At 41.0% G+C, this 11,852-nt stretch overlaps 1 long non-coding RNA gene across 3 annotated transcripts; it reads left to right on the top strand.

Annotated features, from left to right (window-relative positions):
- The first annotated feature begins 2,535 nt into the window (after positions 1-2,535).
- Positions 2,536-10,650, top strand: LOC132380008 (uncharacterized). Of its 3 annotated transcripts, XR_009507606.1 has the most exons (4): positions 2,536-2,854; positions 3,166-3,255; positions 3,347-3,482; positions 9,823-10,650. It is a non-coding gene; the product is annotated as an uncharacterized LOC132380008 (long non-coding RNA). The 3 variants fall into 3 exon arrangements; XR_009507605.1 differs by having other exon boundaries at positions 2,536-3,255; XR_009507607.1 differs by lacking the exon at positions 9,823-10,650 and adding an exon at positions 4,948-5,702 and having other exon boundaries at positions 2,536-3,255.
- The last annotated feature ends 1,202 nt before the right edge of the window (positions 10,651-11,852 follow it).

The following is an 11,852-nucleotide window of genomic DNA, read 5'->3' as shown; positions in this document are numbered from 1 at the left end:
AGAATCCCTTTAATAGAATGGAAATTGTTGCATTTTTATGGTGCAGAAGGAAGCTATTTGGCTGATGTGTCCATATCAGCTTCTAATAAAGGTATCTCAAACAATATTCAAGATGCTTATTGAGCTCAGTGGGTCAGGCAGCACCAGTACAGAGAAAAGGACAGTCAAAGTTTCAGATCAGGGCCTTCTATATAGCCGGAAAGATAGAGGGAAAATAGCCAGTAAATAAAGAGATTTAGTTTGTCCCATTCCCCACGCTATTTCATTTTCCCTGAAATACCTGTCCTGTTCGTCTTGAAAGCCTTAATTGACCCTGTTGCCAGCATCCTTAGAAACCTTTACACACCATATCATTTGCACCAGACCTGCCCATTTCCAACCCTGCGCTACCCATGAATAGTGTTTTGGGCTTCTCACTGACAACACCATTGTAATCACTCTTCCTGCATGACCGAATGATGTACAGCGGTAAACAAAACCAGGCCCGTGTATCGCAAAGGGGAAGCCGAACACACAGCGGCCGCCTCATTGATGATGATAAAAATGCCATTGGGTCCTAAAAATGTAATCAGATCCAGGTTTGTGCAGAATAATGTTTCCAGTGGGAGCGATAGTTTACTAAATCAAGGCCCTTTTGAAAATCATACTGACAGGGTATCGGTTGGGGGTTGGTTGTGGGAGAAGGTGGGGGGAAGTCGGCGGGGAGTTTATTTTATTATTTTCCTCTCACTGGAGCCGTGTTCAGACTGAAAAATGGGGAGATAGAGAAACAATAATCAAGCCATGTCATTTAGTCTATAATTCCTTTCATCTTTTTACCATTTCTGAATATACTTATTTTTTAAGCATGTAACATTCTTACTGAAATAATAATGTAAAGTGATGCAAGTAAATTACTTGTTTTAATCGTTAGCAAGGTTCCAAACAAAAAAAAAATTCCTGGTAGCTTGAATTCTGTAAATGAGTGCTGACATCTATGGGGGCAGGCTGCAGCTGATACAGGAAGCTCCTAATTGTAATAGAAAAGGGAGTTTTACAACTTAGAAGAAGCATTTTCAGACTAATATTCATTAATAAATGCAAATTGTTGAGTTTCTATGGCATAGAGGAAGCTGAAACTAGAAAAGCTAAGAATGAAGTTATGGGTAATATGCTCTGAATAGGAATCTGCACATTGATGACATCAAGCATCATTAAAACTTCTAGACTGTATATTTCTGGTACTACTTTTCAATGCATTTAATTTGTTCTTTGGGGTATTTTAGCACTTCAATTTATGCATCAGCTCCTATTTATGCTACATTAACTCTGATGTGTACCTGCTCAAGAAAGCTTAACAGATGCATTGAATTAGCAAAGCAGAGAGATGGATTTATGGGAATGCACTAATGAGTGCTAAAGGCAGAAAATTAAACTCCCAAGTCTTAATGGCCATTGAATAATTTTTCAGTAATTATCAATGTATATAAAGAAGAAAAAAAAGTTCTTGTTGGATATAATGCTGCCTTATTTCTCTTAAAATGTAGTCGTGAAAATGTTATGTACTTCTGCTTTTTAGAAGGAGTCCCATAAACATGAGCAATTTGACCACAGAATGGGCTTGCATAAAGTTTCCAAAGACAGATTGTGTAAAAAAACAAAAATAAAACACAATGCAGGAGAATGTCTTTCAGCTCAGCAGTGCTCCTGTGTGGCGTTCCTAAATGCAATTCTTTTCTTTTTTTTTTGTTCCATTCAATCATAAAGAAACAGTTTCTGTTCAAGATGGAGTTGCACTTGTTTGTGTTAGCGATACAGCGAGATGCAGGACAAGACAAGACACCCAGCAACCTACCTTTTTAACAACAACCTAATCACAGGACAATTTACAATGGCCATTTGACCTACTAAATGGTACATATATGGACTGTGGGAAGAAACCAAAACCTTTGTAGGAAGCCCACACGGTCACGGGGAGAACGTACAAACTCCTTACAGACGGCGACGGAATTGAATTCTAAACTCCGACGCTCCAAGCTGTAATGGTGTCACACCATCTATTACGCTACCATGGTGCCTAGTTTGGTCAAAGAATTTGTGACATTTACTGGTGATGATTTATTATGAAGTACATTTATTTATCTAATAACTTATTTTTCAAATATGGTTTGCCACTTATAAGAAGTGCAGTTATTTTTAAGTATGTAAAAGTCAATGAATTAAAAATTTCCCCTCTTCTGCATAATGAAAATGTGTGATTTATTGATGGATGTACATAGGTTTTGAACTCTGATTCCACTGAATCCAGTAGAAGCAAGATCAGAAATGCAGATCATCAAGAGTACTTTGTGAGTACAAAAACAAATAAATATGTATTTCAAATACTATTCAGTCATATTCTGCATATTTCCTAGCAAGAGATCGAGATTTGTTAACAAAATCAGCACAACTTTCAAAACCGATGCAGTTTAACATGGAAAGGGTTAAACATGTTTATTTATTTTGCATATATTTAGGGGCTGGTGCAAGAGTTAAAATGCTACAGCTTATGATGTGACGTTATTGAAGATGCACAGTGCATAACATACTAGTTTCTTCTGTTACTTTTTTTTTACTGTATAACTTCAGGAACCAAAGAAAAAAAGCTTTTTGATAAAATTGACGGGCAAGATGAAAGCCAGATGTACAGCGGTTTCAGGTCCTATGAGGTGTCTGCTTCACTGCCTGGGCTATAAACTTTGATAAGAATGAACATCTTGGAGGCCCACTCTTGTGTGTGTGTGTACACATTGCCAGATGTTAACCAGATGGTGTAACCCAAGGGAAACCTGTAGCACTGATAATGTCATACAGATGAGATCACTAATAACTGCAAGTGAGTTTGAAATCCTCTTCCTGTGCCAGCCTAACCCAAACAAATATGCTACATCATTGCTGCAGTGGCTATATTTCAATTAGCAACAGACAGAATAAATAGTTATAAATCATTGGTACGTGTGTCTAAGTAACATTCAGGATAAAGCCAAAATCTTTGTAAAAGTAGTGTTATTCTTTGTCATCTTCTTTCGAAATAATTGTATGTGCCCCACTTATTTAAACAATAAAATCAACGCAGTTATAACATACAAATCTGAATTTCCATTAGTGGGAGAGTAAACTGCACTTTGTATCCCCTGCTTTTTCGAGGCCCAAGAGGAAGAATTCCTAATGTTGCAATGTCAGCTGTACAATGTAATTTTTGTGGAAATGAGGATTGCTGGAGCTACACACTGCTTAGTAAGTTAATGGTTGATTAATATAATTGAGCACCGTTTTTTTTTTGCTGTAATAATATTGGCAAGTTTATCAGCAGCTGCTGTTTTTACAGGATAAATCTTGTAGCGTTCTCTGGAGCATGCTCATGGACATTTAAACATGGAGAGCCAGAGATTCCTCTTAAAGATAACCTGCTCTTCTATACATGGTGACATACTTGGCGTGAAACATCAGTTCTGCAGTAATAGGTAAGATAATCTTTGTCTTGCGTCTCTCAGATCCCAAAAGAAATGTACAAATACAAAGCATAGTTCCCTCAGAAAAACAGTTCTGCGAAATTTTTGGAAGTTAAACTATTTTTATTCTTTTTTAATTTTATCTACTTAATATATCTGTGTTTTCCAGAAGTGCAGTTTACTTTCCCCAACAACACACAAAATACTAGAGGAACTCAGCAGGCCAGGCTGCATCTATGGATAAAAGTACAGTTGATGTTTCGGGCTGAATCTCTTCGGCAGGAATGGAGAAAAAAAGCTGAGGAGTAGGGAGGGGAGAGAGAAACACCAGGTGATAGGTGAAACCTGGAGGGAAAGGGGTGAAGTAAAGAGGTAGGAGGTTAATTGGTGAAAGAGACAGAAGGCCGTGGAAAAAAGAAAAGGGGGGGAGGAGCACAAGAGGAAGGCAATGGATGGGCATGTAGGGAAATAAAGTGAGAGAGGGAGAAGGGGATGGAAAATGGTGAAGGCGGAAGGGGTTGCTGGGGCCATCACTGGAAGTTTCATGCGGTCAGGTTGGAGGCTACCCAGATGGAATATAAGGTGGTGTTCCTCCAACTTAAGTATGGCCTCATCATGACAGTGGAACAGGCCGTGGGTGGACATATCAGAATGGGAATGGGAAGTGGAATTAAAATGGCTGGCCACTGGGAGATCCTGCTTGTTCTGGCAGATGGAACGTAGACGATTGGGGAAGTGGTCTCCCACTCTACGTTAGGTGTCACCAATATACAGGGGGCCACACTGGGAGCACTGAACACAGTAAATGACCCCAACATACTCACAGGTGAAGTTTTGCCTCACCTGGAAGGACTGTTTGGGGCCCTGAATGGTAGTGAGGGCGGAGGTGTAGGGGCAGGTGTAGTACTTGGTCCACTTGCCGTTATAAGTGCCAGGAGGGATATCAGCAGGGAGGGACAAATTGACAAGGGAGTCGCGTAGGGAGCGATCCCTGTGGAAAGTAGAAAGTTGGGAGGAGGGAAAGATGTGCTTGGTGGTGGGATCCCGTTGGAGGTGGCAGAAGTTTCGGACAATTATGTGCTGGACGCGAAGGCTGGTGGGGCTTTATTATTCTGATTTATAATTCCTGCTTTAAACTTCTAGGATTAAACTCTGTCTTTGAGGATTCATGGCAATAATATGGTCCAGTCCTATCCTAGATGACTCCAATTAATGCAATGCTCTTATGGAAATTGTTTTGTTTTTAAATCATTCTATGTAATGCCCTGTATGTTGACTGCATGCTTGTCTATTTCTGTTGGTAAATATGAGTTGGATACCACACTGCATCCTTTCTATTTCTACCAGTTTAATATTTTTAGTGTAGCTTTCCCCTGGTATGTCTTTCTTCATAGCCTGCCTTTTAACTTAGGCTTCACACCTTAATATACCGTACTGAGCAAAAATCGTAGCACCCATGATTTTCATATGGTTTCAGATGGCATAACCTCCACAGAGCCCTGATCTCAACATTATCAAGGCTGTATGGGATCACCTGGAGAGATGGAAGCAAGTCAGACAGCCAAAGCCTGCAGGAAAACACTTGTAACAACCTACGAGCTGATTTTCTTATAAAACTGCGCAACAGTCTACTTAAGGGAATTGATGCAACTTTAAAAGCAGAGTGGTCACACAAAATGTTAATTGATTTGATTAGTCATTTTACTGTTTACTGCCCTTTATAGTAATTATTTGATATTTAGAATCTTTTCATTATTTTGAAAGCATCTTCATTTTGCGGATATTTTTACATGCGCTTGTGATATTTATTGTATGTGTATACATTATTGATAATTCCACAAGGTGCAAAATGATAATTGACAGATGGTTAAACAGTTCCTTGAAAACAATAACAGTGCTATCATATAAAGAGTTCATTTATTTCATACTGTCAGCAAGTTCCTTTATTCTAATATTGTGTTTTGGCTGGCACATTAGGAATAAGTTCAACCCCCCCCCCCCCCCACCCACCCATTAAGGATTTTCTGAACTTAGAAACTTTATGTTTTCCAGAAACATCTAACTTAAACAACTAATGAATGTCCTCACCTAATCTTTGCATCTTGGACAAAATGAAGGGCCAGATCCTGCCCGATGTGAATGAACATACGAGACTCGGCGTCTGCCCACATTTTCTTGAATGTTTAGGGCCACAGAGACAGAGCTGGTGGTATAGTGTGAGTCACATTCAGCTTTGTCCAGTGACTATGTCTCAGGCTGCTCACTCCACTGTCTAAGTCTATGAACAACTTCTATATGCAAAGATATTGAAAGTTATTTCAAGCAAATTAAAAGTTTTTAAAAATTACTAACAGTTATGCGTCAACAAATCATTTTTAAAAATTAACAAAATATATGCTGAGATAGTAATCAAACCTGAAGCTTTGTCTGATGTGAAGCTGAAAGCCAGGTGTGAGATTCATTTGATCCTACCTATTTAGTGTAATTTGACACGTGACACTCATGGTGTGTCTTGTCATTTGGGTTTCAGGCCTTAATATGTGGGTATTTAGTATCAATGTGCCACTAACTCTGTGGTATAATGTTAAGATTTCACAGATGATCAAATAGTTTCTTAAAAACAATAGCTGTCTACCATTATATAGAAGTAAATGTATTCAGTCCACCAGGTATCTGAGGACAGTCGTCTCATATTGTCTGCAAGATCCATTATTCCAGGACTTTTTTGTGTTTTGGATTGTGCTCATGGCATCACACCATTATTGAGCTCCATGATGCTGGAGGGGACAGTTAGCTTTGCTGGCCTTTGACCAAGATGTCTTGAACTTGAGCATTTGACCATGGATACCAAAGGTCCAAAGCCTCCTGAGGTGTGAATGGCTGATAACATACTTTCACCTTTTGCAATGCTTTAAGCATCAAAGGCTGCATAAACCTTTGGAGGACATCTATCTCATTCCGAAAGCAGTTTTTTTTTAAAGGTCAGTGTAAGGCAGGAAATAACAGTTAAACATGCAAATCATAACAACACACACAAAATGCTGGAGGAATTCAGTAGGCCAGGCAACGTCTATGGAAAAAAAAAGTAGAGTTGATGTTTTGGACCGAGACCCTTCGGCCGATACCGACATCTGCAGGTTTTCTCTTGTTTGTGTGCTGCCTGGCTTGCTGAGTTCCTCCAGCTTTTTGTGCGTGACCCTTTGATTTCCAGAATCTGCAGATTTCCTCTTGCATGTAAATCAGAAACAGGATTGTTATCACTGATGTATGAACAAAACATAAGAACCACATTAAGTTACAATAAATAGTGGAAAAGAGAAATAGCAAGATTAGGTTCATGGGTTCAAAAACAATTCATACATTTGATGGTGCAGGAGATTAAGCTGATCCTGAGTCGTTGAGTGTGTGTCACCAGGCTCCTGCACCTCCTCCCTGGTGGTACTAATGAGAAGAAAGCATGTCCTGGTTGGTGAGGGTCCTTAACGACGGATACAACCTTCTTGAGGCACTGCCTCTTGAAGATGTCGTCAATGGCGGGGGCAGTGATGAAAGAGCAAGCTAAGCCTCTTTTGATTCTTGCTATTGGATTTTCCATATCAGGTAGCAACATGACGTATCAGAATGCTCTCCACTGTACATCTGTAGAAATTTGACAGAGTAGTTGTTGACGTACCAATTCTCCTCAAGCTCTTAATGAAGCATAGTTGCTGGCATGCCTTCTTCATGATTACATCCATACATTGCGCTTAGGATAGATCTTCTGAGATGCTGACGCCCAGGAACTTGAAGCTGCACACCCATTCCACTGTTGACTCCTCAATGAGGACTGGTGTCTATTCTCCTGACTTCCCCTTCCTAAAATCCACAAACAAATCCTTGATCTTGGTGGTACTGAGTGTAAGGATTTTGTTACAGCACCACTCAACCAGCTAATGTAAATAACTCCTTAATGCCTCCTCCTCGCCTTGTGGTCCTCCTCATTTTGGGGTCCGAGTCCATCGGACGTTCAAAGCAGCTGTGCAGGTTGACTCTGTAGTTAAGAAGGCATACAGTATATTGACCTTCATTAATCATGGATTTGAATTTAGGAACCGAGAGGTAATGTTGCAGCTATATAGGACCCTGGTTAGACCCCACTTGGAGCACTGTGCTCAGTTCTGGTCGCCTCACTACAAGAAGGATGAGGAAGCCATAGAAAGGGTGCAGAGTAGACTTACAAGGATATTGTCTGGAATGGGGAGCATGCCTTATGAAGACAGGTTGAATTAGCTCGGCCTTTTCTCCTTGGAGTGATGGAGGATGAGAGGTGACCTGATAGAGGTGTATAAGATGATGAGAGGCATTGATCGTGTGGATAGTCAGAGGCTTTTTCCCAAGGCTGGGGAGTAGATGCAGAGGAGATGTCAGGGGCAAGTTTTTTATTCAGAGAGCGGTGAGTGTGTGGAATGGGCTGCTGGCGATGGTGGTGGAGGCAGATATGATAGGGTCTTTTAAGAGACTTTTGGATGGAGGTTAGAAAAATATAGGGCTATGGGTAAGCCTATAGGTAGGGATATGTTCAGCACAACTTTGTGGGCCGAAGGGCCTGTAGTGTGCTGGAGGTTTTCTATGTTTCTATTGCCATCTGGGATTCTGCCAAACACTGTAGTGTCATCAGTAAAGTTATAGAAGGTATCTGAGTTGTACCTAGACATACAGTTATGTGGGTCGAGAGAGCATAGTAGTGAGGTAATCACATATCCTCGAGGGGCAACTGTGTTGATTGTGTGTGAAGAGGAGATGCTATCCCTAATATACATTGACTGTCTCCTGATGAGTAAGTTAAGGATCCAGTTGCAGATGGAGATACAGAGGCCCTGATTTTGAAGCCTTTTCATTACTGTTTGAGGTTTGATGATGGCTTTGAATGCTAAGCTGCAACAGATGAACAGCAGCCTGACGAAGGGTCTCGGCCCAAAACATTGACTGCTCCTTTCAAAGGATGCTACCCAACCTGCTGAGTTCATCCAGCGTGCTTGTACGTGTTGAGCCTGATGTATGTGTTGCTGTTATTCAGGTGCTTTAAAACTGACTGGAGAACCAGTGAAGTTGCATCTGCTTACAGCACACATCAGTCCTCAGAGGGAGCAGATGTGGAAAGGGTGAGCAATTTCAAGTTCCTGAGTGTCACTATCTCTGGGGATCTAACCTGGACTCAGCACGTCAATGCAACTTCAAAGAAGACACAACAGCAGCTATATTACGTTAGGAGTTTGAGGTGATTTGGTATGTCACCAAAAGTACGTGCAAATTTCTACAGCTGTATCATGGAGAGCATTCTAACTCGCTGCTTCATCATCTGGTCTGGACAAGGGCTACTGCACAGTATGAAGAAAGCTGCAGAAAATTGTCAGCTTAGTTAGCTTCACCATGGGCACCAGCATCCGTGGTATCCAGACATCTTCAAGGAGCAATGCCTCAAAAAGGTGGCATCCATCATTAAGGACCCCCATCGCCCAGAACGTGTTCTCATTATTACCATCAGGAAGGGGGTACAGAAGTATGAAGGCACACACTCAATGATTCCGGAACAGCTTCTATGGACACTACTACCTCACTACTTTCTTATTTCTATTTCTGCACTTCTTATTTAATTTACCTATATAATAATTACGTATATACTTACTATAATTCACAGTCTTTTATTGCGCTGTCCTGCTGCCGCATAGTCAACAAATTTCATAACGTATCTCAGCAATATTAAACCTAATTCTGATTTTGAGCTGTTGTGGCGATCGGCAAATTGCAGTGTCTCCAGGTTCTTGCTCAGGCAGGAGTTAGTTCTAGCCCTGACCATTCTCTCAATGCAGTTCATCACAGCAGATGTGAGTGCTACTGGATGGTAGTTGCTAAGCTGGCTTACCCTTCCCTTCTTGGACACTGATATGCTTGATGTCCTTCTGAAGCGGGGGCCCCTCTGACTGCAGCAATGAGAGGCTGAAGATGTCCCGCCAGTTGCTTAGCACAGGTTTCCAGTGAGCGCCATGCCTGGTACACCACCAGGGCTAGATATCTTGCAAGGTTTCACCTTCTTCAAGGATATCCTGATATCAGCCTATGTGACAGAGGTCACAGAGTTGCCAGATGCTGCAGGGATTCACACAGGGGTGGTATTATTCTCCTTTTCAATGTGTGCATAAAAGGTACATAGAGTGTAGTTGCTAACCACCAGGCTTCCATGACGCTTAATATAGTGAATCTTTATAGCACCATCTCAATGAAAATAAACAATTTTTAAAGTTTCAAAGTTTCAAAATGCATTTATTATCAAAGAACGCATAAATTATACATCTTGAGATTTGTTTGCTTACAGATAGTTGCAAAGCAAGGAATCCGAAGGAGCCCAATTAAAGAAAAGACCAACCCCGCTGACCACAGAGAAAGAAAGAAAAACAAATCATGTAAACAACGGAAGTGAGAAACAATAACAATATTTCAAACCAAATTGAGTCTTTGGATCCAAATCCCTGGAGTAGGTCCAAAGCCTTAGTATTCAGTTAATCAAATTAGCGGGAAAATCACTGCAAAGTTTGCAGACATGAAGCACAGCAGCTGGGGAGCAGTCTCACAGCATAGCATCATGGAAAGAGGAGCCCCCACACTATTTGGGCTGGCATTCAAATTGTTCAGGCATTGCACTAGGACACAGCCCCACCGCCGTTGAATCACTCTGGGCCCAGATTTTGCTGCCAGCAAAGCTGTTCTCGACCTCTATAAATTGGCTTGATGCCCAGACCAATCCAACCTCGCCCAACTCGCAACAGCCTGCCTTTCATGTCTATCTGGGCCAGCACTTAGGTTGTCCAAACGGCGGATTGTACCTCGAGTTAGGACCCAGGCCTTGTTGCAGCGAATCCCTCCAGGCCTTGAATGCGCCACCCAGTGATTCACTTCGGACTTGGATTTCACTGCTGAAGAAGCCGTTCTCAACCTCTCCAAATCGGCTCAGCACTTAGAATGATCAACTCTCGCTCCCGGGCCAGCTGAATGGGCATTGCAACTTCTCTGTCCTGTCTTCTCCCCTCCAAATCGTTCACTCCAGCCAGCACGGCTCCAACTCCAAATGCATCGATTTTGCAGTGGACCAGCAGGGCTCGTCTTGTGAATTTGCTATGCCTTCGCTCACTTCTTCAATGTTTGCAGTGATAGTTTACCACAATTTACTTTTTAAAAAGTGTTATTAATAATGTTTTAATCAAATTCCTTTGCTTTCATTCTACCAGTAAACTGTTGCACATCTTCAGTAGTGCCATCTATGTAAGCAGTTCACAATATTCATGATTTAGCCTTCCCAGGGTTCTCTATAATTATGCTGAGACACCTTTACTCCAATCGTTTGTTTTCCTAATGTACTACTAAGAGCTATTTACATTCTTCATAACCCCATGTCTCAATAGAACAGATAAATACAAAATTTATATCTAAACAAATATTTTTCTATTCAGTATTACAACTCAGTCCATTGACAAGATTATCCAAGTTCCATCCAGAAGCATGCCACATTTTACTGGTCTAATTGCCGCTTCATAAAATATCATTTGTTAAGTGTTTACTCCAGACAGTCATGATGAAGGGTCTTGGCCCAGAACATTGACTTCTTATTTATTCATTTCCATAGAAGCTGCCCGACCTGCTGAGTTCCTCCTGCATTTTGTATACATTGCACTGGATTTGCAGCATCTGCTGAATCTCTTGTGTTTAAGAGATTATTGCTGTTCTTTAGACTCAACCACTGGAGTGCCAGGTTGAGCTAATGTCTAACTGGAGGGTCCATAGAGAATGGATTACTGTAGGATGAGCATCAGTGTATTCTGGACTTCCATGACTTTGCATTACACTGTGGAAATTTGACCTCCTGTCACTTGGCTCCCCATCGAGGTTAGAGTGTTTTATGATGGCTTGGAGGAGGGAATGGATACACTTAGTATTTGGGCTCTCGATTTCATACCAGTTATACCGGAGCTCCCATTCACACACATAAGGATGCCAAATTTTGTTGAAAAGAAAAAGAAAATTCAGTTTTCTTTTCTTACTTCATTAAATTAATTAAAAGTAACCTATATTTAAAATTTGAATTCTTTGTATCAGAAGACTTTGTGAAGAGTGTAAAAGCCACCTGACACAAAGAGTTGTCAAAAGGCTGTCAGTTGGTGAGAGAGACCACTATTTGCACAGCTTGAGACAAGTCCCACTGAAGGGCTAGAGGACCAAGGCCTCGCTATTGTTGGGAACTGTGGTTTCATAATAGGTTGATGTACCCTTTAAGATTTGATCTAGTGGAAGATCATGCAACAGGATATAAACTTATCTTGGAAATTCACAGCAAGATTTCAGTGAATGTTC

Source organism: Hypanus sabinus, chromosome 23, assembly GCF_030144855.1.
Source record: "Hypanus sabinus isolate sHypSab1 chromosome 23, sHypSab1.hap1, whole genome shotgun sequence".
Lineage (NCBI taxonomy): Eukaryota > Metazoa > Chordata > Chondrichthyes > Myliobatiformes > Dasyatidae > Hypanus > Hypanus sabinus.
This window is presented reverse-complemented; position numbering and strand designations above follow the sequence as displayed.